Raw genomic sequence first — 27,615 nt, forward strand, 5'->3', positions numbered from 1 at the left:
GATATATCAGATAAGGGGTTAATTTCCAATATATATAGAGTGCTCATACAACTCCACAAAAGGATGACAAAGAACCCAATTTAAAAATGGGCTAAATAGACACCTCTCCAAACAGGACATACAAATGGCTAAGAGACATATGAAGAAATGCTCAACATCCTAATCATCAGAGAGATGCAGATTAAAACAACAGTGAGGTATCACCTCACACCTGTCAGAATGGCCGCCATCAACAAATCATCAAACAACAAGTGTTGGCGAGGGTGTGGAGAAAAGGGGACTCTAGTACACTGCTGGTGGGAATGCAGACTGGTGCAGCCACTATGGAAATCAATATGGTGTTAACTCAAAAAATTAAAAATTGCACTGCCATTTGACCCAGTGACCCCACTTCTAGGAATATACCCTAAGAAGCCTGAAACACCAATCAGAAAGAATATATGTACCCCCATGTTTGTAGCAGCACTATTTACAATAGCTAAGATCTGGAAACAGCCCAAGTGTCCATCAGTAGACGAATGGATAAAAAAGCTGTGGTACACATACACAGTGGTACATATACACAATGGAGTACTATGCAGCTGTAAGAAAGAAAGATCTCTTATCCTTTGAGACTACATGGAGGTCCCTGGAAAGTATTATCCTAAGCGGAACAAGCCAAAGAAAGAAAGACAAGTATCATATGATCTCACTTATTTGTGGAATATAATGAACATAACAGCCTGAGGAATGGGGTAGTCTCAGAGACGCGGAAGTGGCGTACAAACTGACAATCCACAGAAGAGGGGTTGGTGGGGGAGAGATAAACCACAGAAGTCATATGCATGTACGCATGAACAATGGACATGAACAAAGCTGGAGACAGGGCAGGGAGTGAGGGGGAGGGGGGAATCAGTGGGGGAAAAAGGAGAAACATCTGTAACAAAAATAAATTAATTAATTAATATAAAAAATAAAAAAATAATAATTAAAAATAAATAAACACACTTTAAACTAAAAGTAATCCCATTTGCTAAGAATCCCATCCTACGAAGGAATATTGTGCTGAAATTTTAAAATCATTATAACTGTTACAATGATGCACAGTTAAGTTAAGAAAAAAATCATAAATTAATATTTTATTGAATAATAAAATGTATAATTCTAAATACTAGACTGGAAAAAATTGTACAAGAATGGAAGATAAGGAAACTGAAGAATGAGAAGATATCTAACTTACTCAGATCCCCCTGGTGGGCATGACAGCTTGTAATGCCTCTTAATTGCTCAAGGTTTGCAACACCAGGCTTGCATGTTTGGTTAATGCTACATGTTGTAACTTTTCCCCTGTGACACGTGGTGCACACTAGCATACATGTTGTTTCCCCTATGACACGTGGTGCACACTAGCATACATGTTGTTTCCCCTATGACACGTGGTGCACACTAGCATATCGAAGGTTCTACAGTGAAGGACCTTAAGCTCGTGTTGTCTAGACTTATTAGATTACCTTTCCTTCTTCTTCTTTTTTTTTTTTTTTACTAATTAGTATCCCGCGATACTAGTGCTTCCTGGAATTCATTTTAGGAAATATTATGCTAGATGCTGCAGCTGGTGTGAAAGGTCTTCAAAGAGAGTTGAGAGTTGGGGATTAGAACCAACTAGGATTGGTTGAAATACTGTCCCTAGGATTCCCTGGAGAAAGGGAGGCTTGCAGAGGAGAAAGGCAGTTGGGAAAGACAGAAAAGAGCACTAAAGGAAAGAACGTTCGTTTCTGATCGGGATAAATCTCTGGTGACCAGTGGTAAAAAGTCGTAGGCAAAACTCGATCTCAGGGATGTAAGTGAGGAAAACGTATGAACAGCAGTTTGACAGCATTCTTCAGTTGTACAAGAAAACAGTGCTAGTCAGGAAAGATAACTGTATTAGGTGAATTGGATGCTATTTATTTTAGCAACAGCTGAAACTGTCTATGTGTGAAGTAAAAAGGGGTGTCCAGGGGGAAAGAGGAGAAACATCTGTAACAAAAATAAATTAATCAAACTTTTTTTAAAAGGGGGGGGTGGGGACTGATTGAAAGAAAAAAAATAAAGATCACCAAGAAAGCTCCCAGTAGAGAGATTAGATAAAAGTACATGGGTTTATCTTCTCCCCCTTCCAATACCCAATATTGTTAAGATTACATTGGAGGACTCATTATTATAAAGATGTCAAATCTTTCCAAATTGATCCATAGATTCAATGCAATCCCCATCCAAATTCTAGCAGGTATTTTTGTAGAAGTCAGCAAGCTCATTCTAAAATTGATATGGAAATGCAAAGGACCTAGAATAGTCAGGAGAATTTTGAAAATAAACAAAGTTGGAGGAATAACATTACCAGATGTCTGGACTTTTTATTTTAAAGGTACAGTAATCAAGACAGGGCAGTATTGGTTTCATAAGTGGCAAATAAATCAGTAAGTCAATATTATAGAGATAGAAGAGAATTTGAATCTTTATACTGAGAAAGCTTCCTGAATATCCAGCACAATCTGTATTTTTGTAGAAATTGGAACATTTTAGAATATTCCTACCCTGCTTTCTAATAATTGAGCATAACACGCAGACCCTAATTTCTATATGCTGATAACATCTGGGCGTTCTGAAATTTCCTATGTATTTTTTTTCTATAAAGCCTGTTGCGAGGTAGAATTATTTAAAATCAGAATACAAATATATAAAATTATAAAAACTTCATTTATTTCAAGTCTGCAAAAACAAAACAAACAAGAATTAATGACGTATAGAGAAATGGTGAAATGCTAAGTGTCTCATCTCTCCCCACAAAAAGGAAAGATTTGATAGAGAATTTCATGCTGGTGATGCCAACTTCAGTAAAAGAATATAAGAGTCCCAGTTGAGGCCCTGGCCGGTTTGGCTCAGCAGTTAGAGCATCAGCCTGAGGACCAGGGAGTCCCGGGTTCGATTCCAGCCAAGGGCACGTAGCTCAGTTGTGGTCTTGTGGGTGGCAACCACTTGATGTGTCTCTCTTACATCGATGTCTCTCTCTCTCTCTCTCTCTCTCTCTCTCTCTCCCTCCCTCCCTCCAACTCTGTCTGAAGATACATGTAAAAATATCCTCAGGTGAGGATTAAAAAAAAAAAAAAAAGATTCCCAGTTGAAAGTGAGAATGTTAAAATGAAAATTTAGAGAAAAGAGATGTCCTGATATGATCATCATGGGAAAAGAGACAAGTCAATTACTCCAAATACAAGTTTTTTCAGGCCGTGGCTTCCCAGGGCTCTGCTTGGTCATCCTGGCCGTGAGCAGGGCAACTGGGCGGGAGACGTGGCAGCTCAGGGAAGTCCTGCCTCCTGCCCTCCGGGAGCAGACAATGGTCCAGAGAGAGGTCCTTGGTCCCAGGTCCCAGCTCAGTGAGCGCTGTGAGGAAACCGGCCTCAGCTCTGATGTGAAATCAGGGCCCGAGTGACCTCTTTGTCATAGTTTTTGAGGCATCGTATGTTCTCAGAATTGTGTGCCATACTGAAGAAAATCGATGTAGCACACGTGTTTGGTGTTCCCGTAGTTCTTAATCGCTGGCATGTCCGAGAACTTCGATCACTCTTTATATCACAGAATTTTTCAACTCAATTGTCGAGAAGGATCTGCAAATGTTCCCCTTAAGACAGATGATGTTATTTTCATGGATAATGACTGCCTCCTCATGGCATAAATTGTGTTGAAAAGGAAAAATATTTGTTTGTTTAATTAAAAACTCCATCGAGTTTCTTATGATTTGCGTTCTCTTATTAAACGCTATGTTATGAACTGACCTCTCCTCAAAAGTAATTTGTTAATGAATCCAGAAAACATTCATTTATTTTGATCCAATCAAGGTACATTTATAGAGCACGAGAAATCAGTTTGGTGATATGAGAAGTTCTAGGAAAGGTACAAAAAGATTGAGAGATAAAAATATCATAGAATATTTAAAATAACAGTGACAAGTGAGTACTGTAATAGAAGGATGTAACAAGTGTTAAAAGAGCCCAAAAGGAAATCATTGGAAAATGTGTCCCTGAGAAGGTGACATTTAAACTGCTCCTTGAGGTGAATATGGATTTGCCGAGGACAGAGTGTGGTGTATCACCAACAAACACAGATGTCGTAGTGTAGTGAACAAAGGTACAAGATTGAAGTTTTGATGTTTATAGAACAGCATGGAGTTTCCTAACGGTGAAACGCAGGTGCACCTGGGACAGGTGGGAAATAAAGGGTCAGAGAAGTAGAGTCAGGATAATATAAAAAAAAAAAAAGTAAAATATATATTTTTTAACACTGAAGGTAAAAGGGAACTAAAGGAAGTCTCTAAGAGGAAGACTAACATAATTAAACAAATTAACAGCTTAGAACTCTTACTATGGCAGGGGAAAGAGATGGTCTGAAAGGAGTGGGAAAGAGTGAGAGGTGAACAAAATTGTAAACGTATGAATTAACGTTTTCTTTCTTTCTTTCTTTTTTTTTTTTAATGCCTTTTATTACATGCTAAGCAGTTCTTTTTGAAAATGCTTTTTTTCTTTATTGATTTTAGAAAGAGAGGAAGGGAGCGCGAGAGAGAAACATCGATGAGAGAGAACATGGACTGGCCGCCTCCTGCATGCCCCCCACTGGGGATCGGGCCCACAACCTGGGCATGCGCCCTGACGGGGAATCGAACTGGTGACCTCTTGGTGCATGGGTTGATGCTCAACCACTGAGCCACACTGTCCGGGCTCAATTTATTTTAAGTGACTGCTCAAAGAACATTCCCCAGAGACTATTTTGATTCTTCTTGATGGTGAATTATTTACTTAAATAATTCAATTGAAAAATAATGCTGTGAGTTAGATACCATGTTTGACAAGAATTCAATGATGACTAAGACCTGCCAAGAAGTCATCGGTAGATACTGGTGGAGCCTTTAGGGAGCAGAAATCCATAATCCCTACATTTCTGAAATGCAGAAAACATCGAAACATATTTGCTAGCAAGATTTGCCCTAAAATGATATAACTGCGGTTATTTATGACCTTTATGCTGTTCAATGGGAATACTCGTGCATTTTGCTGCATAAGTATTAAGATGCTTAATTTCAGGGTGCTGCTCCAGACAGACAGTCCTAATGATGTTGCCTGATATATAAGACATATGTTTTGTATTACCTTTCTAAAATCTGAAAAATTCTGGATTCTGAAACACATCTGCCTTTGAAAATTGTATATGAGGAATTCTGGATTTATATTCTCTTTTGCAATGCTGTTAAACCTGACATGTGAAATCAGCTGTGTAAATAAAACTCTCAGCATATCCCCCCAATCTTTTATTTTATAGGCTACACTTAAATAGTCAAGTTTCCTGAGACCTCCTACACAGTTTACTTAATAATGCTAAAAAAAAGGCCTCATTACGATATTTTAAAATATGTTTTTCTACACTTTTTCATATCATTCATTATGATTTTTTAAAATATATTTTTCTATACTTTTTAATGTTATTTTTTCCTATCGTATAAGTCATGGTTTTTAAAGCGGTCCCTCCCCTCTTTGTCATTTGAACTTGGCTGTGGAGGATAGTCACGGACTCCCTGTGAGCTGGAGGCCCGGTGCTGAACACCCTCATTTAACAGGACTGTTTTAGGTGCTATATTACATAGCACAAAAGCAAGACAAAAGTCGGCCCCTCGTTTTTGTGCATGGCACACACTCAAGACCTTCCTTCATTCTTAACTGGAACCCAAGGTAAATTAATTCCTTATGTGCCTGGTGTTTTTCAGTTTTCAGTTCATCTTGTGTAGTCGCAGAAATGAATAATAAAAGCTGAACGAAGTCTAACAGGAAAAGGCACAACAGGATTCAAAAGGAGATAATTAAATCTCTCAAGTGCTGTGAGGCCAATATTAAAAAATATGACTACATTAGTCTCTCCTTTATATTTTAGCATACTTCTCCTATTATCTGCACACATGACTTCTGAGCCAGATGACAATCAAGTGGCAGAACTGAGTTTCAGTTCAAAGGCTTATTTAGTCTTAATTCAGGCCACAAGAAGAATACAACAAATAAACGTACAGGAAACTCTGCTTTGCCACTGAATCTAAGTTCACGATTTTCAAGACCGGACCTTCCTTAAAATAACTAATTTGTATTTGTAACATCCCCACTTGGGCATTCTTTTCAACCAAGAAAATATATTCATGGGAAAAATGAAAGATTGATATCCTTGGGTACCATTACCCAAGATTGAAATGTTAAATACTAACCCTAACTTCACCACATTTTATGTGCTGTTTACCTTAAGCATTAACAATATGCTTCGTTTCATACGTTATCTGTTCCATACAATATTCTTATCTTTGGTATGGTCCATGATGAGCCATTGGTTCAGGAATTTGTTGTATTTTTCTACAGCTCCAGAATCAAAACGTTTTTGATGCATATCAAGTGCTGTTCTTTACATATGTGTTGGTTACAGCTTGTTTAGAGAAGTGTGTGTTTCTGTGAATTTGACTTCCTGCACGTGTGCCCACTACCTAGACCTACAAGTTAGGCAGGTGTTAGAAAGGGTTACAGTTCTTAAAAAAAGGGGGGGTTGGTTGTGGACATGACGTTTTCAGAGGCGATTTTCCAACTGTTTCCTATGGAACTTTAGTTCTTAAAGGGATCTTGAGAAGACCCTTGACATTTTATTCCAATTTAATATTTTAACTGTAATAAGTTGTTAACACACACATTCAGATGTGTTATATACTAAATTTTAACACATTGTAGACCACCAGCGTATTGATTTCTGCTGCCAGATTCATTTGTTTTTGTGAAGGCCTTACCATAAATCTCGCTTACCATCTCCAGGACTGTATTTGAATTTGCAAACATGTGTCCTTGATTAAGATGGTTATAGCTCTTTTTTTTTTTTGTAACTCACATCTGTGTATGCCTGTACACACACTCACAAACACACACACACACTCAAATACAAGGTTGTCTCCTGTTTGTAAGAGTCAAGATGTTCTACTTTCTAAACAACCCAGTAAATTACAAAAATAAATGGAATGCCAAAGCTGATATGACTTCAGCAGTCACCCAAATTACTGTCGAAAAGCTTAGTGTTTGTCGAACAGGATTTTCACGTTGTGCAATTTCCATATTGTTTAAATTTTTATGATGCCTGTGTATTGTTACCATCAAAAAAGAGAAAAACAGATAAGGAAAGCTTGCTCAATAAAATGCAATTTTCATCTCTTTTGCATTAGATTTATTTTTGAAAAGAATAGTTCAAAAATATGTTCAGAAATGCTTTTAGAAAAAAATGTTCAGAAATGCTTTTAGATGAAGTGATTTTTAAAATTGTACTTATAGTCATGCTAATTTGTAACTGATAAGTACTCAGGCAATTGATTAAAATTGTTGTCCTACCTCTTACTAGCATCGTGTGCCTAAGTAAGAAATTTAAGGTCATTCTAATATACTTTCTTAATAGCAAAAGGGAGTTCATAGTAGTTACCTCCATGGTCATTGTAGGATTTAATTAGGACATGGAATGCTGTTCCTAGCTCACAGTAAGTCTTCACTATATGGTGCTGTTACTATAAAATATTTTGGAAGACATCAGTGTTTAAAATAATATTTTGAACTAATCAATTAATATGCATGAAGCTTGGTTGCTTGATGCTGTAAACAAAACTATATTACTTAGGTTTCAGTGTTTATTCAAACAGATGTAAAGTGGTTAAGAGCTGGGTTTTACTTAAAATATGCTAAAATCAATTATGTTTCACATTTTCTCAACTTCTCTAAATTGCATTTCCCAGTTTGCTGATGGCATTAAGCTTCCTCTGAGTAGTGAAATACCAGGCCGGGGGTGGGGCGATGCGCAGCTATTCCAAGTGGGTGGGAAGTGTTGGATGAATTCCAGGCTGGAGGGTAACCAGTTGAGAGGGGAAAATGAAGACAAGGAAAAGCACTGTATCTCGGATGCTGACGAAATGACCCTTCCCAGCAACCCCACAGAAAGCAGGAGTGGAAAGGACCGTCACATGGGAGGTCCCCCAATTCAAAGAGCTGTCACTGCTGGCAAAAAAATGATGGGCATCACCAACATTTCCTGGAAACCAACCCGAGAGTTTCCTTCTACCCATATTCAAGCTATGGTATGTCTATACCTGGAGCACAATTTGCAAAGCTGGCCACCAGGAAAAACAAATTCAAGGAATTGCCGATTGAAGTAATCCCTTGCTTAAGGGAATATATACTTGACTATGAAATTGAAGATGCTATCCCTTTAAACACACACTCACTCACACACTCACACACACACACACACACTCATAATTATCATAAGAGTTGTCTGGAAGCAAAATAATAACATGAATAGAATTTGCTTCATTTTGTCCTTCAGACAACACTTAGCAGTGGCCTCCAGGAGGCAAACCAAGGTAAATTTGCCCAGTGCATGACCATTCACAAAGCCATCGTGTTCCCATAATCTCATTAGGTCCTCCACAGAGTTCACAGCAGCTCCCATGGAGTGAGAGGAAGGAGTGACTGGTGGGAGTTACACACAGGGTTCTGCATTTTCTACTCAGCCATTCACACTGTTCGGTACTGACAGCATTCTGCCGAGAAATAAAGGTCACTAAGCCAAGAAAATATTTTTATAGATTTATAAATCTTTTCTCATTTTAAGATATTTTCTAACTTTATTTTTATTATTGACACTCTTACAGATGTCCCCATTGTACCCTCCCGTTTGCCCATTCCCACCCAGTCCCCGACCCCCTCCTCTCTGGCCATCACCACACTTTGTCTGTGTCTGAAGGTTATGCATGTATATTCTTTGGCTAATCCTTTCCCCTTCTTTCATCCAGTGTCCCCTCCTCCTCCCCTCTGGCAGCTGTTAACCTATTCATTGTTTACTAACATGCTATTTAGCTTCCATGACTTTTTGTGTTTTTCTATTTTTTTCTTGATTTCTAGTTTCATACCATTATGGTCAGAGAAGATGCTTGATATTATTTCAATCTTCTTAACTTTATTGAGATGTGTTTTCTGTCCTAACATGTGGTCTATCCCAGAAAAATCTTCCAGACAGAAAATCAACTTGGAAACAGTGGTGTTAAATGACACACTAGATCACATGGACGTAACTGATATCTTCAGAGCATTTTACTCCAAAGCAGCAGAATATACATTCTTTTCAAGGGCACATAGAACATTTTCTAGGATAAGGGATGTTTTAAAATTTTTTTCTACCCAAGTCCATATCATTGCATGCTTCCTGTAGATATTTTAACTAATTTTAGTTTGTTGAATACAAACATAAATTAACATTCTATTGAATATGATCACTCATTTTATCAGCTTTATTTTCTGGAAAGAAATTTGTATTTGGGAACCTTGCTGTCTCCCCCTCCCATTCCTATTTTAAGTTTAACAAATAAAATGCCGTATAACTGAGGTGTTTCGCTTCTGTATATTGTCAAAGATCTTTCAGAAGCCCAGTTATAAGATTTCCCATTATATCAGTTTATTTTGATATTTCATTTTTGGTGGTTCTGAGTGATGGGATCCCAACTGAGATTAACCAATTAACCTTGAAGTCATTGTGATGCAAATCAGGACTCTTCCAAGACTGGGCAAATGGCCCACACTTTTGCTTATTTTGATTTAAATAATCTTTAAACATTCTTTTTTTACATCAGTTTGGTACAGTACAGGTGGAACTAAGTGATCTGATTAAAAACCTTTTATTTTTATTCAAAACTGTCATAGTATGAGGACAAAAGATAGGTATAAAAACAAAACATCCCTGGCTGGTTTGGCTCAATGGCTAGAGCATTGGCCTGCAGACTAGAGAGTCCCGGGTTCGGTTCCTGCTAAGGGCACGTACCTCACTTGTAATTTGTCCCCGCCTCAGTGGGGTCGTGTGGGTGGCAACCACTTGATGTGTCTCTCTCACATCGATGTTCCTCTCTCTTCCTCCCTCTCTCCCTCCTGCTCTATCTGAAGATAAATGCAAAAATGTCCTCGGGTGAGGATTAAAAGCAAACAAACAAACAAAAACTCTAGGAATATTTCATTAGGATTCAGGAATGCCTGGAGTATTAACTTTTATAAAGATGGGACTTAGATACACCCATCTCTCTGTGGACTGCTATAGAAATTTTCCTCTCAATTGTCAGAATCCTACCAAATTGTTCCAGTAATTCTCTTTTTTAACCATTGTCTGATGCAGCAATTACAACTTAACTGAATACTTGACGGTGGTTAAAAAATGCCAGCAAGCACCCAAACACACAAACAAACCAAGAACAGCACCAACAAAATTCAGGCTAAGAATGTCCAATGCAATGTTTTTATTTTTATTTTTTAAAGTATACCCCCTTTTCTTTGTTTGCTTTACTTCTTTATTTTTCTTTAACTCATTTATATCTATGATTACATGCCTACTTTCAAAAAATGGACCCAACTTTTTACATTAAAAGTTTAACATGTCCCCTTTATTATGCAAAGCTTTTCAGATCACCAGTAAGCCATGAGAAAATCCAAACAGACAAATGAAAAATTTATTGTAAAGATCAGAAAAAAAGGACACTCTGAGCAGAGGCGACTGAAATGACATTTTTTTATATCAGGGGTTTTGGAAACATTAACTTTGATATTTGATGATGAAGTCTGTGGAACCAGTTCACTTCTTAATGTCTCCAGATTGTGTTAAGCATGTAAGGGCAGAATATGGTAAAGGAAACCAAAACTGTGGTAAAAAGAATATTCAAATTTTTTTATTCTTGAATTCCAGCACAGCCATAAATAATGCACACACATATTTGAATAAAGCACAATTTAATTAGGAAAAAAAATGAATTTTGTGTCATTCTCTAAATGAGGACTACTCTAATGTACATTATATACATTATTCATTGCCCATTTTGAGATAAAATTAATTCCACTTGGAAAGTTATTTTTTCCTGCAAGTCAGCAGAAAGTATAATTAAACACATTTTAAATAAAGGTATATATATTTTATTTATGTCCAGAGTGTGTTAGAAATGATAAAATATTAAGATATAGGTAAGATAGATAACAGCATGGCAAAATAGATACATGGAAAATGCTCTGCTTGACTAAGCAAGCATTTATGCAAGTGTGAATGCAGACCCTTCTGTGTAGTCGGAGAAAATAACAGAGGAAAAGGCTGGAGCTGAACCTGCTCAGAGGTATAAGGAACCTGACTGACTAGTGAGGCTTGGGGATGGAAACAGACACGAAGTATGGGGGAAGATGTGCATGAGAACTTTCACAGAACTGACTTGCCTGTTTCCCATCTTCTGAGCATACCTTGTGTTTTCCCACTTCTGTACCTTTGCTGAACGCTCTCCAGTAGACCTTGGACACTTGCCTATTGTCTCTTAGAGATTTACCATGCGGCAATGCTATGCAGATGGTAAAATTAAGATTAAATGCTCTGTTCCCCACAAAGATATTGTAATCCCTCAAGCTGTAATCTCTATCATCTATAAATTGTTATAACACTTAATAAAGCAGCATACATTAATTAGTCATTATTCTATATTAGGTAAAACCTTTACACATGTATATTAGCTCACTGAATTTTTGCCAAAAACCTCATAGATCCATTGTTCTCTTTTTAAACATAAAGGGATATGCTCAGAAAAGACAATAATTTATTTAAAGTCATATAGTGCCCTGGCCAGTTTGGCTCAGAGGTTAGAGCGTCGGCCTGTGGTCCAGAGAGACCCAGGTTCGGTTCCCGCTAAGGGCACGTACCTTGGTTGCAGTTTGTCCCCGGCCCTGGTTGGGTCGTGCGGGTGGCAGCCACTCGATGTGTCCCTTTCACATCAATATTTCTCTCTCTCTCCCTCCCACTCTATCTGAACAAAAAAAAAAAAAAGGAAAAATGTCCCCGGGTGAGGATTAATAAATAAATAAATAAATGAAGTCATATAGCTAGGAAGCAGAAGATTTGATTTCAAATCATGGTCGTTAATGTATCTTTTATGTAACAATTTTCTATGAATTCCCTATTTCTTTACCAAGTAAAACACTTTGAGTTTCAAGCAAAAGAAATCCTTGGAAACGAAATAAAGCTTAAGGATGTTACGACAATAATATGGAGTTGTATCACAGAACTTCAGGGCAGGGAGGACAATGGGACCTCGCGAAGGAGTGGTATGAAAGTCGACCAATCACAAAATGAATTGGGATCTCTAGATCTGTGATTGGTTCTTTGTCTTTCTTCTAACCCTGACCAATATGGTTTAAGTGAGAACAACATCAATCCCTAATTCTGGGTTCAGCCTGTTGGTCTAAGTCACCCAGGATGATCACCATTCAAGATCTTTTTTGTAAATTATTTTTTTTAATCCTCACCCGAGGACATTTTTGCATTTATCTTCAGATAGAGTGGGAGGGAGAGAGGGAGGCAGAGAGAGAGAGAGAGAGAAACATCAATGTGAGAAAGACACATGGACTGGTTGCCACCCACATGACCCAACTGGGGCCGGGGATGAACTGCACTTGAGGTACATGCCCTTAGCGGGAACTGAACCCAGGACTCTCTGGTCTGCAGGTTGACACTCTAAGTGCTGAACCAAACTCTCCGGGGCTCCACTCAAGATCTTGAACAGTCCATGCTTGGCCTTTCCTGGCTACAGTGGTGATATTGGGTTCAGCATATGCCTCATGTGGTCCCAATCAAAATGAAACTAAAACTTTTTTTTATGATGGTTGGAAAAAGAGAAGTTTTCTTCTTTTGATAGATGACTTCTGAGGTCAAAGTCAGTAAATGAAGTAGGGTAGTGACTCAGGGAAGTGGAATTGGGCCCTGCTAAAACTATATCTGAGCTTTGCTCTAAGTGGTAGATAGAGTTATTATTCCAGAATATTCTCTGTCTGTCCTTGTAAGAATTAGATTTACCCACCACCTTGACATCAGCCTTTACCAAGTAACCTGCTTTGTGAATTGAAAGAACAAAAATGCATGTGATTTCTGAAAAGAAGCTTTAAAAGCCAATATACCATTCCATTTTTTCCCTCTGTATTATTCCATGAGATGTCCTATGTAGGGGCTACTCCCTCAGCCTGCAAAGCAGAGTAGACACCTGAAGGAGAGAAGTAGCTTGCTTCAAAGAAACCTACGTCATAAGCTACTGCAATTTTGGGATTCTTCCTATAGCATAGCCTAGTGAAATGCAATTATGACTACCTCTGATCTTTGCCTTTAAATAAGCCAATAAGTGTCCTTTATTGTTGAAGCCAGTATGAGGAAAGCCTTTTAACATGAAAACTTCCTAAAGATACATCATTATACACTCATGCATCTGTCATGCCTGATACTTAGTTGGGCGTGGTTGTGGCTACAGGGACGGAGGTCGCCATCTGAAAGGACATCCACATGAAATGGAAAGGGATTTTTCAGCTTTTTTTGTTTTTGTTTTTGTTTTTAATGATCCTAGTGAAATCATGTAGAATGAATTTAATGTAATGCATACAATTTTTCCGTTTGTATTGTCTAGAATGTTTTTCTCCTATGCAAAATATGTTCTCCCTCATAACAAATAAAATCAAAAGCCAAAGCACATATATGAGTCTCTTTGATGCTTATTTCAAAGCATTTCAGAAAAGTTAATTACAGCAATACTTTCAGAAATAGTTAAGTGCTTTTATTTCTCTTCCATACATGGGAAGTGAAAACCCGGAAAGTTTAAATACCTTTCTCGGAGACCACACAGCAAGTCACCGACAGAACTCAGTGTTCTAACCTCCTTGACCTCTACAATCTCAGTGTGGTCTCAGCCTTTTTACACCAGGACATTCACAGGAAGAGGAGACTTTTTACCCAAACACTCTACCAACACAAAACCACAGAACTTCTAGTGCTTATTGCCAATTATAGCCTGTTTTGAGTGCACCTTTAGGATCAGCAAAACACTTGAATAAGTTACTGCAAGTCCAGCAAAATAGCAAGTGTCTGCTCTAAATGTCTTTGGGCAATCAGCTTCACCCGGAAAATGCATTGTTCAAGTGTTCTTTAGATACATCCTCTTCCCTCCCTCCAATTCCATTGAATTGACATAGTAGAGCTAGAAGAATGAGTTAGAAAAACAAAACGAGTTACTGGTAAACAATCATTTTCATCCCAAAAGAATGCACTACCTCTACCAAAATAATAATAATAATAAAATTATTGCCATACCTGGTCCATGTTACCTACATTTTAGCAATTTTAATGACTATATTAGATGAATTATCCAACTGTTCTATTAGACTATGCCAATAGTAGACATTTAGTTATAAAAAAAATGGATACAGTAGAAAATGATGATTCACTAGGCATTTACAGAGATACACTCCAAGTATCAGAGTTATAACTAAGACTTGTCAACTTGCAGAGTGAGCTTGTGAGCTCAACTTGAAAACTAACTTCTTCTAGGCCATTCAGGAAAACATGACAAGATGAATCTAAAAATACGTACTATTTGCTTTGGCAACTTTTCCCAAGACTGTGGATACTCTACATAAACATAATATGTTTAGAGCTTAAATTGTCATAATTGTACATATATTTAAGCTAAAATACTATTAGCTACAGTACTCTAAAATTTGAGATTTCAATCTTAAAGAAAACAACATTTTAAATACTACTTTCGTTTGATTTTTTTAATTATCTAAAACATGGCAAAATTGTACTGCTAAGCCTACTTAAAAAACATTATTATTCTTGCCCTGGCCAGTTTGGCTCAGCGGTTAGAGCATCGGCCTGCGGTCTGGAGAGACCCGGGTTCGGTTCCCGCTAAGGGCACGTACTTCGGTTGCAGTTTGTCCCCGGCCCTGGTTGGTCGTGCGGGTGGCAGCCACTCGATGTGTCCCTTCACATCGACGTTTCTCTCTCTCTCTCCTTCCTCTCTCCCCCTCCCACTCTATCTGTACAAAAAAATGGAAAAATATCCTCGGGTGAGGATAAAAAAAAAACAACAAAACATTATTATTCCTTTATTTTTAATACTTACTCAAGAATATTTTTTATTGATTTTAGAGAGAGGGGGAATGGGAGAGGGAGAGAGAGAGAGAGAGAGAGAGAGATCTATGGGATGATACTCAACAAACTGAGCTATTCAGCTGAGCTGCTAGGCCTACTTTTAATATGTGCCCCTTAAAAAAAATAGAATTCTACTTAATTAATTCAAAGACAATATAACTATTCTTAGATTCTTAGATCTTCCTAAGGGAAACCAGCACTGTTACTCAACCCTCATTTGTTCCATGGAATGTTTAGTGCAGCATTATTTGTAATTGCTTTATTTTTCCCATTGTGCTAATTTACAATAGCCTAAGTTAATTTTGCCAATATCATTATAGGAGTTCTAGATAGGAACTACATATATATATATGTATGTATGTATGTGTGTGCGTGTATATATATTATATATGTATATTATATGTATGTATGTATATATATTCAGAAATGCAAGCTCAAACTTTCAAAAAGCAGAAACTATGCTCAACCAACAAAAACAGTATAAATATCAATCCAAAGATAAACAGTTCAAATATCATTAATCTTTTTTGATGCCAACATCTGATAAGCAACCCAGGAATAGTTGACATAAATAGTTGCATCTGCTATGTTATTAAATGTGTGTGTGTGTGTGTGTGTATATATATATATATATATATATATATATATATATATATATATTTTTTAATCCTCATCCAAGGATATATTTTTAATTTTTTTTCTTTTTTTGTTGATTTTAGAGGGAGAGGGAGGGAGAGATAGAAACACTGATGAGAGAGACATCAATTGGTTACATCCTGCATGCCCCCCACTGGGGATGGTGCCCACAACCTGGGCATGTGTCTTGACTGGAAATCGAACTGGCAAACTCTTGGTGCATGGGTCAATGCTCAACCACTGAGCCACACTGTCTGGGCCCAAGGATATTTTTTTCCATTATCTTCAGTTAGAGTGGGAGGGAGAGAGAGAAAGAGAGAGAAACATTGATGTGAGAGAGACACAACGATTGGTTGCCCTCTGCACGACCTGACCAGGGCTGGACCAAATGGCAATGGAGGTACATAATCTTGCCCGGAATCAAACCCATGATTCCTTGGTATGCAGACTGACACTCCAACCGCTGAGCCAAACTGACCAGGACTATGATCTATATTTTTAAATCAATGATTATCTCTTTGTCTATTCTCATGTACAAACATTTCATACGATAAAATATTCTCAGTTTGAGTATAAACTCTTGTCATTGAAATGTCACTTTTGGAAGAGCTAAGTATTACATAACACCTCATTTACTTCACCTCGCTCATCTGTTATTTATGGTGTTTCATTTTTTCAAAATAAAAATCCAGACAAAGAGCTCTAGCCTAAGTGAGGACTGAGCAACAATGGTGAAATTTATAAGGGACAGGAGGCCTGCTTATATTAAATTTAGGTGAATTTGCAACATTATGAACTTACTCTTCTGTTTAAATATTCTGTGAACTGTATGGAATTGAACAAATTATGAAATGGGTTAATGGTAAGAAGACAATGCCCTGGCAACCAAAGCCAGGAGCCAACACTGGCCTCCAGGTCGGAAAGAAACAATCTTATGATATTTGTAAAAGCCATTGCCAAAATTTCACATGTATTTGGTTAAATATGGTAGTGGATGCAGCTGGGGATATGGTTCATTCAGAGCTTCTGAAATATTTACCGTTTCAAAGAATGAGGATTTCTAACATTTACCTTTCAGCACCGCTCTGAAATGCTACTGTTTATATTTGAAAAGGAAGATCAAGACACGTTCTCTTGGAAAAAAAATTATGATGTGAAATGGAATTTTAAAATAACATCCTGTGGACAGTGAGGAATTGAGAAAGAGAGATTTTATATCTCACACACACACACACACACACACACACACACACACGTCACTGAAGTTACTAATTCTTCCAAAACCTAGAGTGGATCTTATTTTTAAATGTCTACATTTTAAAGATCTTTTTTTAGGAAAGAGGGAGGTGGATGAAGATGATAATGATATATATCATTCACGCATGCATTCATTCATTCATAAGACATTAATTTAGCCCCTGCAATGTGCCAGGATCTGAGAATACAAAATCCAGCAACACATGATCCTTGCCGTTGGGAGTTCACAGTCCATTTGGGAGAGTCAGATAACTCATTAGAAACATCACAGCACAAAAACTAACTCAGGAGTTTCTAAAAATTACTAAAGAGACTACAACAGGGATACAATAATCAATCTGAGTATTAGGGAAATATTCAAAGAAAGGTCATTTTTATGCTGGTGTTTTAAGGAGTGACTTGTATTCACTATAGAGGCCAAGGAGCCCTGGCCGGTTTGGCTCAGCAGTTAGAGCATCGGCCTGCGGACCAGAGAGTCCTGGGTTCGGTTTCCGCTAAGGGCACGTACCTCTGTTGCAGTTTGTCCCCGGCCCTGGTTGTGGTCAGGTGCGTGGCAACCACTTGATGTCTTTCTCACGTCGATGTTTCTCTCTCTCTTCCTCCCTCTCTCCCTCCTGCTCTATCCGAAGATAAATGCAAAAAAAAAAAAAAAAAAAAAGAGGCCAAGGAGCATTAGCAGGAGAGTATTGCAGGCTGGGGAACAGCATGTGGAAGGCATGGAATAGCACAATATGGTTGAAGAGGTACAGAGTGGTTGGCTGGAGTGGCTGGAGATCAGGCTGAAAGGCAGGCAGAGCCGGATTAAGAAAGCTAATGAATGTGAACTTTAGGAAGTAAAGGCTATGGACAGGTGCTTCAGATAAGATTTGCATTTTATAAAGGTAACTCTGGGCGAAGAGTAGGAGATGCAACGTAAGAGGACAGTCGGCAGGATCTATTATCCTTATTTTGTTCTAACACAATGAGCAGCGTGCCCAGTGGACAACCCTCTCTATAAGAGAGACTGTTTTTTTATTCAGATTCTGCCTTCCATGGCACACAAAACCACCTGTGCACACAGAAGTGTTAAGGGCTCCTTTCTGAAATCCCCTTCATTAACACCAATCTAGAAGGTTTATTTTAAGAAATTGAGTTAAGGTATCATGGTATCTAGGAGAGCTGCAAATGAGTTAATTAGCACATTTCTGCCCTTGCCAGGTTTCAGAGATCAGAACTTACAGAGAAGAGAATTTGTAGTTCACATTTTTGCTCAGTAGACAAATCACTTGATTCTCCTGACCTATATTTTTCTACAGAAACATAACATAAGATTCAAGAATCTCTGAAATTCTCTCACGGTCCAATACTCTAATGTTCGACTATGTCACAATTTTAGCCACGACTGTTCTTAACACATATAACTCTTTTCTTGGTCTTTATATTTTCCAAACTTCTTTTATGCTCTTCTTCCTGAACACAACAGTGACTAAAAAGCGTTGAATTCGCTTAGTGATATTTCAGTGATGTATATGTGTAAAATTGAGTTTGGTTTTAAAAGGAGGGCTGCTGTATAATAAATGACTTGGTTTTTCCCCCAGGTTCCTTAACATTTCTTGAGTGATAAGAGGAGTATCTCTTTTTCATGGTGGGTTTCTGAGGCGATACCTGAATTCACGGTCAGTTTCAGGATGGGAGCTGGCCATATCAAAAAGGCTGATCACGTGATTGTAGGTTTAGAGGGTTGAGCCACATGATATCAGCCTGACCTCTCATCTCCAGGGAGTGGGGGTGGGGGGGGGGAGCTGGAGCTAGAGTTCAAAACCTTGGTCAATAATTCCATCAAAGATGCCTACTTAATGACACCCCAACAAAATCTCTGGACACTGAAGCTGTGGTGAACTTCCTTGATTGGCAAGCATCACCCCCCAAGAGGGTGACAGGTCCTGGTGACACAGAAGCTTCATATTTGGGACCTTTCTAGGCTTCACCCAATGGGTCCCTGTCTGGCTTGTTCAGATTTGTATCCATTTGCTATAATAAAATATAATCATGAGTGTGTATATCTATATGTATATAATTTCCCTAAGTTCTGAGAGTCATCTGTAGTAGGCAGTTAGATATGAGCAGAGCAAGGACAAGGGGCCAGGTACAGAAGGTCACCAGGGTGAAAAAGCCTTGGATGCCTAGCAGCAGACAATTGCAGGGTGGGACCTGGTCCCAAGGTAACCTTACTTCCCCTAGCATATTGGTTGTCATGCAGTTTGGACTCCCTGACCTTTCCTCCCCAGAGATAATATTTAGGCCTCAGTTGTATTTCAGCTCCAAGCCCAGAAAAGCAGCAAAACCAGACAAGCAACACCATGGCTGACCTCAGGACCAGCTGCATTGAATACTGACCCCTGCCCTGGCACCGACCAACCAATCAGTGGAGACCTAGACCCTGAAAGGACACACCTGGAAAGCTGCTGAATATGCTGTTGAGATTTTCCCCTGGGACCTCCCTTAACATCTCCACCCTTAAAACCCTTAGGATGGAGGACCAGCACCCTCTGGGTCCCAGAAGCTTGCCCCGCCTTTCCCTGCTCCCTCCCCCTCCCCCCTCCCCATCTTACCATTACCTTCCTCCCTCCCAAACTCCAACAGCCCTTTCTTTACCTCTGCAACTTGTTTCCTAAACCCATTTCTTCCACAAATTACTTCCTCTACCTCTGTGATTTTCCAAATAAATGTTCTCTTGTCATTTGGGTCTCGACTCTGAATTCTTTCCTGTACGGAGAGAACTCAAGTACTGAGGTTGCTGAACCCAGGTCCGGTCTGACTCCACGGGTCTGACACCTCGGGCCATTCCAGGGCCCACAGCAATTCCAGTGTCATTGAATCTGAGGAGACAGTGAAACCCCCCAAATTTGTAGGCACTTGATCAGAGTGTGGCTGCCCTGGGCACCCCTATTCTGCAGCTGATGTACTTCAACCTGTGAAGTCCGTGCTGGATGGGGGGCTTAGCCCTGGAGTTGCATTGCGAGGGCTTACTCAATATTTTAGCAGATTTTCAAAATTAAATTTGGTGACATATTTTCACAATTAAACTCTCTGCAGTGCCACTGCTTCTTAACAGTAGCCACGGAAGAGTTAAGCGTGGATGGAACAGAGGCACTTAGCCTTCTCAAAGGAAAAAGTTCACATTATTGAGTTCCTGCTAAAAGAAAGGATTGAATGAAGAGACAGGTATTTTGCAACTACCAAACAGGACAAAGGGAAAGAAAAAAATGTTTTTAAGTTGGGGGTGGGGGAATCAAACTTCTCATAATTTTTTAAAAAGAGATTCAGTGATTCCCGGCCGGTGTGACTCAGTGGTTGAGCATCAACCCATGCACTAACAGGTCGCAGGTTCGATTCTCAGGCAGGGCACATGCTCAGTTTGTGGGCCTGATCCCCAGTGTGGGGCACGCAGGAGGTGGCCAATCGATGTTCTCTCTCTTTAATGTTTCTATCTCTCTCTCCCTCTCCCTTCCTCTCTCTCTAAAATCAATAAAGACAAAGAAAGAAAGAAAGAAAGAAAGAAAGAAAGAAAGAAAGAAAGAAAGAAAGAAAGAAAGAAAGAAAGAAATTCAGTGATACACAGCCAAAGAAAAAAATAAATAAGCAATGTTGATACCAGGATTCATTAAAACATTATAGAAGTTCAAACATGAGAGAAGTTCAGAGTATAGCTCACTGGACTAACACAAATTATATTTGAAAAATCTGGTTAAAGATAAGAATGGTAAGGTTTTTTAAGAAGTATCACTTATTTATCATTGCATAGAGAATGTTGGAATTCATTATACTGAGATGTAATTGTGACCCACCTTAAATGTCATATGGCTTTTCCCATATGAGAGAATACAAATTTCTAGAAAAAAATAATAATAATTCCAGAATAACTCAATGGCTTTTCCACACAGCTAAAATTCTTAATAATGCAAATAAGCTGGCATAATGCATATGGATTTTCGTGAGACAGTTTGAGTTTAGCTTAAGAAAAATTATTGAATCATCATGGATCTCTTTCATAGGTATATTTTTAAGTGTTAGCTCATAGTCCTGGCTACCGATACTATGCGTTAGAGGGCAGCGTCTCATTCAGAGGCGAGGGCACTTCACGTGATGTACAGTCGCAGTCAGTGGAAAACAGAAAAATACATAAAACGGTGAATCCTTAAAAGCACCATCAAATTCTATTCAAGTTCTTCTCAGAGACTCTGTACACTGCAAAAGAAGCTTAGAGCTCTTTGTATCAAAACACTCAGTGTGCAGGTGAATTCGTTGTCTGTGCTAATGCCCCTGTCACCTCCAGAGCCGGGGATCACCCTGGTGTGAGGCGGGGGGGCAGCGAGGTGCCTTGACTCCATGATGACACCCCTGTGACTCAGATGTTCCCTGCTGCCCCTGCATCGCTAGCGCTGCCTCGTTCTAGATGAGAGCCTTTGGAGTTATGACACCAGAGAACAACCTTTCATTGGTTCATTAATCTTTCTGATAAACTCTTATTCATCATTTAAGGCCCAGAAATCACATTGGCAAAATTAATTACTCCATTATCTAGAATCCTATAGCTTTTTAATAACTCGTCTAATATGGGCATGCACCTACTTATATTTTTTCTCTTTGTAAATGTCTTGCCTAACCATAATTCTGCACATTGATCGTGTGTGTGTGTGTGTGTGTGTGTGTGTGCATAAAATACATATGTGCATAGAATTGTACACACATTCTTTATATGTTAGGATTCCAGCAAATAAGATCTGAAAAGCTAAATTTCTGTAACAAAGAGATACTTAAACACAGTGGCTTAAATAAATAGAGGTTTTATTATTATTATTATTATTATTATTATTATTATTTTAAACTTTTATACATAACAGTCTCGAGGCGGTTGGTTAAGGCTGATGAAGCTGTTCAGGACCACAGAGTTCTTTAGAGACTCTGTCACTGACCTGGTCATTCCGTCCTCCAGTGTGTGGCCGTCCTTGCGTTGTTGAAGATGGGCTGCCCCTGCCACATTCCACCTCCTAGTAAAAAGGAGAAGGAAAATAGAAAAGAGGCTGCTCTTTATTTTAACAGCACTGCTTAGAAATGCCACTACTTGTTTCACTAATCTCGTTGCTCAACTCAGTCACATGAATGGCCATATCTACCTGCACAGGACACGGGGAGAGGCCGTCTTTAATGGAGTAGCCACGTGCTTCCATTTCCATAGAAGAAGGAGAGAAGGTTTTCAGGGGCGGTCCAGCAATTTGCCATTTTTACTGCATGTACCACGTAAAATAACAAAGGCTGATACAGCAAACATCCAAAGAATAATGGAAGAATAAAATGAACCTGAATGTTCTTTAGCAGTGTTTCTCAACTGGGGACATTCCGTCTCCCAAGGAACATGTGGCAATTTTTGGTTATTATTACCGGGGATGGGATGTTGCTGGCATCTAATGCGTAGAGACCAAAGATGCAACGCATCACAAGAGAACAGCCCACATCACAAAGATATATCTGGCTCAAATGTTAATACAATTGAGAAACTATAGAATAATGTTTACATCTCCAGAATACTGCATAGCGTTCGAAACAAATTGGGAACATAAAAGTTATACGGGGACAACATGCTAGAGATATGTCTGTTTCTTTTGCTGGCTTACCTGTGTCGCCCCTATGTGACTTGAAGCAGTTTGAGATTCGAAATCATGCTTTGTTGTTTTCATGAATGGCATGAGGGCACGCAGGCCATGTTTTTGAATAGATAATGATGAATGCATAGCATCTCTTCTGTGTGTTGTCTCATACCCAATTCTGTGGCGATTGCTGACATTTGTGGACCCTGTTCTCAAGGTCCTAGCCATTGACAGTCATCCTTTTTGTTATTTCTCACAACCCCAACCCTAACCCCCACAACAGTTGTGTCTCTACTCATTTCTACTGCATTTGCAGAGATGTCTGTGTTCGAAGGTTGCTCCCTACACCTCGGGCCACCACATGGGAAGTCTAAGTTAGTGACCCATAGCCATGCCTTCATCTCAAAGGTTTTCCGGGCAAGCCCGGCCAGGAAGCAGCTCTAAATCATTAACTTTTTAACAACTCTGCTCCGATAGAAACAAAATTAAGATTTACAGAACTATAAAGCAGGTGGCTGCTATTTAACTATTCAAATTGGGAAGTGGAAAGAAAAGCCCAGGCTTTATAAGGTCCCGGAGTGGAACAAGCATACTCAACAAGCTGAGAGGAATGAATCAGGCAAATGAATATTTGATGAATTCATGTGAACTTTTGACCTTCTCAAGGGTTGCAAAATTGCTTTTCTATCCCTTGAACCAGCCCTCCCAAGCAACTCCTATTTTAACTTTGTCTTCTCTGTTTCTACCTTTCTGTCTGTCTGTCTGTCTCTTTCTCTCTCCCTTTCCTCCCTCCCCCTTTTTCAAATCGTCCCAACATTTATTCCTGGGTCATCAATTCAGGCTTGCCTCCACCTGAACTAGCGCCCTTTTGCAAACATTGTTAATCCAGGCGAGATCATACAATAGGAAAGCTTCTCTCTCGCCATCGTCATACATTCCTTAATTTGCCCAGAGACTAAATTTGATTTTCCAGCACTGCCTCAGTGTTCTCCATTGGGGGGAAAAATGTATTATGATCATTATCAAGTGCGCCATAAGGAATCGCAAGAAAGGCAACATTGTACACGGAGCTCATTGAATTGCAAACAGCTTTCTCAGAAATCAAGGCGCCCCCTCACACAAATCAGATGCTTACATAACGCTGTTTCCTTGGAAGGTGGTGGAGGAGTGACGGGATTGAGATGCCCTTTGTGTTACAGCAAAGCTTTTCTGTCTTCCTGCTTGAAGCAGAACATTTGACAAATTAACTGGATTGGCACAAACTGTACCTCAAGCTATTGAATGTACCTATTTTTCTTGATAGAAATTACAACAAACCTCTTACCAAGAGATTTGAAGCAGCTGGAAGCTACTCTGATGTCTGTGCCCCTTCATCCCTCTCTCTTCTCTGTCTCTCCATATTCCTCGCCACCCTTTCCATAATCCCTAGATACTGAACAAAAAGTGGCACAGCAGGAATGAAAAAAAAAATCCATCTTGTTCTCACCGGATTTCCTAAGTTAGCATCATTTTATAATATCAATTGTACACGCACTGTGTTACAGTGTTTCTCTTTTGTTGTTTTTTTACAGATGGCACACCGAAGGAGGACCGTGATCCAGCAGTCGTTGTGTCGCATGAAGCCCGGTTCCAGTTTGACAGGCGCTATGCATCAGCACACACCCTTAAGGAGAATGCTCAGCTGTGTTTACACGTGTCTTCCCAGCAGCTGATTTCTAAATATGGGCGCTGATGCATGGCTTGTATTCGATGTCGGAATATACCTCCTGTTGTGCAATCCGAAGGAAGCCCATGTACTTCCTACAAGAGTACCCTGCCTGCCTTTCTTTTGTCCTTCTATCTTCCTTCCACTTTCTCTTCCCTTGTTGCTTCCTTCCCTTTACAGTTTCCTCTTTGGGTCATATTAATTTAGAGACATTGAAAATAGCATTGTATCTCAGTCTTTATACCTTCGAGATCTGGCCATATAAGGATATCAAGAAATGTGTATTAAATAAACGGTTGATGCTATATTTCTAATAGTTAAAAGCATAGTTATCTAAGAGGATAGTATAATGCATAGAAATTTTATCTCCAAATCACCACTTTTGTCATCATAATGAATGTCTACTCTCTACACCGAGCATTTAAGTATTATTTTATTTAATTTCATAGTGATCTTGTTACTGCCTCACCTATAAAATGTAGATAATAATAGCACCTTCTCTATAAGCTTCTCACCGAGGCTAAATGAAATGACATACAGAAAGCGTTTATCAGAATAAGAAGTTGTCTATGTGTTAGCTATTGATATAATGATCTTTGTTTTAATTTCCATCTTACAGTTGACAAAATAGGAACAGAGAGTTTAGGCAGTTTGCCAAAAGTCACTCAGCTGATAAGTGAGAAAAATTGGAAACAAACTTTCAATTGTGGCTCCAATGATAAAGCCATACAAATACTGCTTTTCCATTATTAGAATCTCTAAAGTTCTTGACAAAAGTAACAATAATAAGTCAAATAACTAACTGTGACAAATGTAGGCAGAGAATTTTTTTCCCAAAAATGAATGTGTAGATTGGCCCTAATTCTAAGAGAAAATAAATAATGTCAAATGGTTTTATGCCTACCATTAAAATCTTTATCACAGTTTGGGAGCACAATGCAATTACACTTACGTCAGAAATGTGTCTGCGAAATTATTGCTTCTGCTAAAGCAATAATATTCAATTTTATAACCTTTATACTTTGATATCAAACAAAGTTTTGAATAGCTGACGGATCTCATTTCTATGGCGATGTGTAAAGGACGAGACCTGCTCTGGAGAAGAAAAGCTAGCCTTCTTTTATTTTGTTCTTCCTTTTACTTCCCTGCTCTAATGCTCTCTGATTTTGGTTAATGTTTGTTAGAGTTTATTATAACATTTTATTTTGTCACATAAGCAAACCATATAGATGATTATAGGTTAAAGTAAATACTTAAGGATTTAAGCAAATATTTACATGAGGGATAAAGGAATTAACACATTTTAAAAATCATAATAAAAATTTTTGTGTGGAAGAAAAAGGGTTCACAAAGATGAATAGAAATAATTGCTAAAATTGACTACATATGAACAGAACATTATCAGTGATCACATTTTAGTCACTCTCAGATCATTGCTTATAAGATGTACCTTGTTTTCTGTACAGCTAAGAAAAATGAATTCAGCCAATCAAGGCCTTTTTATCACTGAGTCTTTTTCACTTCAAATACTAAAAGAGCTTTTTTGGACTAATTTAAACATTAATTTTGATCATATTTGTCTGTCTCTACATTTTTTAAAAATCTGCAAATTATATTGGTTAAGGTATTCCTAAAATGTCTTCATTCAGAATCAGTCTTCTTAATCAGTTGATGAGTCAGAACCAACCATTGATATTCCTGTTTCTCCTCATGACACTATCCTCATACCAAAGGAATATTGGTGATGTAGTGTTTCTTGAGAGTCCATATAGGGAATTAAAGCTATTGGTCTTCAGTTTTTAAGCCATCTTACAGTTATGTAAGATCACTCTGATTTTAATGCTGCTACACACTTCTGTGTATCACTCCCCTGCTCCCTCCACATTGTGTATTAAGTGTTTAAAAGTGTTCCACTGGTGTACTATATCCAGGTTTGGGGTTTTGTTTTGTTTTCAAAATCACTGACAAGCATTTTGAAATTTTTTCTAATAGTACTTTGAATGGGTGATCATGCTCAGACAATGATAACATTTTTACTCAGGCAATACTAAACAAGATTGCCTGGTCAACTATGATTGAAAAGATCAATTGCAAGACATTTCTTAATTTTAGTATAAAATAACCAAAAAAATGTATGTCTTAGAGTCAATGAAATAAATGAAGTAGAGAAGAAATACATGGAACAAGGTTCAACTTTTCTAGGAGTGAAAGAGAAAAAAAGACAAATTATAGCTAAACCAAAAGTCTGCTTTCACTTAAGATGTAAAAACACACAAAGAAATGTTTGCCTTCACCTGGCCAATGCGGCTCAGCTGGTTGAGTGTCGTCCTGCTCACTGGAAGGTCGCCAGTTTGATTCTTGGTCAGGGCACATGCCCAGGTTGTGGGTTCAATCCCCGGTCAAGGTACATTGGAGGTGTGTGCAGGGAGCAACCAATCGATGTTTCTCTCTCACTTGATGTTTCTGTTTCTCTCTCTCTTCCTCTCCCTTCCTTTCTCTCTAAAATCAATACTAATATATATATATTTAAATGTTCACTTCCCCTGGACAATTAATCAGTATTCTTCTAGGTAACACATGGGACAAAGAAGTCTTCAGAAATTTAAAAATCAAACAAAAACAAATACATAAAATTAACACATTTTGTTGGGTGCCACATTAAAATCATATATTAGAAATGAAGAAAGACCTAAAAGCAATAACCAAAACTTCCACATAAGTAAAACAGAGAGAGAGAGAGAGAGAGAGAGAGAGAGAGAGAAGAGTCAATTAAACCCAAGATAAGCAGAAACAGAAGAGAATAAAGACAAGACTTTTTCAACAAACAAAAGGTTAGAGAACTTGGTGCAACATATCTGCACTATGAGAAATGTCAGAGAAAGTACTTCAGAACGCCATATGAAAATGTGAGTTTATACAAGTAAGTAACCACAGCTATCATAAAAATTAATGTATAAGATAATTTTTCTTCTTTTTAATTGATTAAAAGTTTAACTATCTATCTAAGTAAAAAAATAGTAATAATGCATTATGGGGTTTTTAACAAATACAGAAGTAATTGTAGCACAAAAGTAAATTGGGTAAAAGTGAGGAAATGGAAGTATACAGTTATAAAATGAAGTGAAGTGGAATAATATATTTTGAATTGAGATAATGTAATTTGAAAGTTGACTATACTATAAACTATAGAAAAATAACAAAAAATAAAAAAATTAACAGAACCAGATGATAAAAATAAAAAATAATAGCAAGTTAGATTTATATTCATTCATTCTAATAATTACATTTAATATAAATGGCCTAAAATCCTCAACTAAAAGGCAGAGTGTCAGATTG

Source organism: Molossus molossus, unplaced genomic scaffold, assembly GCF_014108415.1.
Source record: "Molossus molossus isolate mMolMol1 unplaced genomic scaffold, mMolMol1.p scaffold_m16_p_10, whole genome shotgun sequence".
Taxonomy (NCBI): domain Eukaryota; kingdom Metazoa; phylum Chordata; class Mammalia; order Chiroptera; family Molossidae; genus Molossus; species Molossus molossus.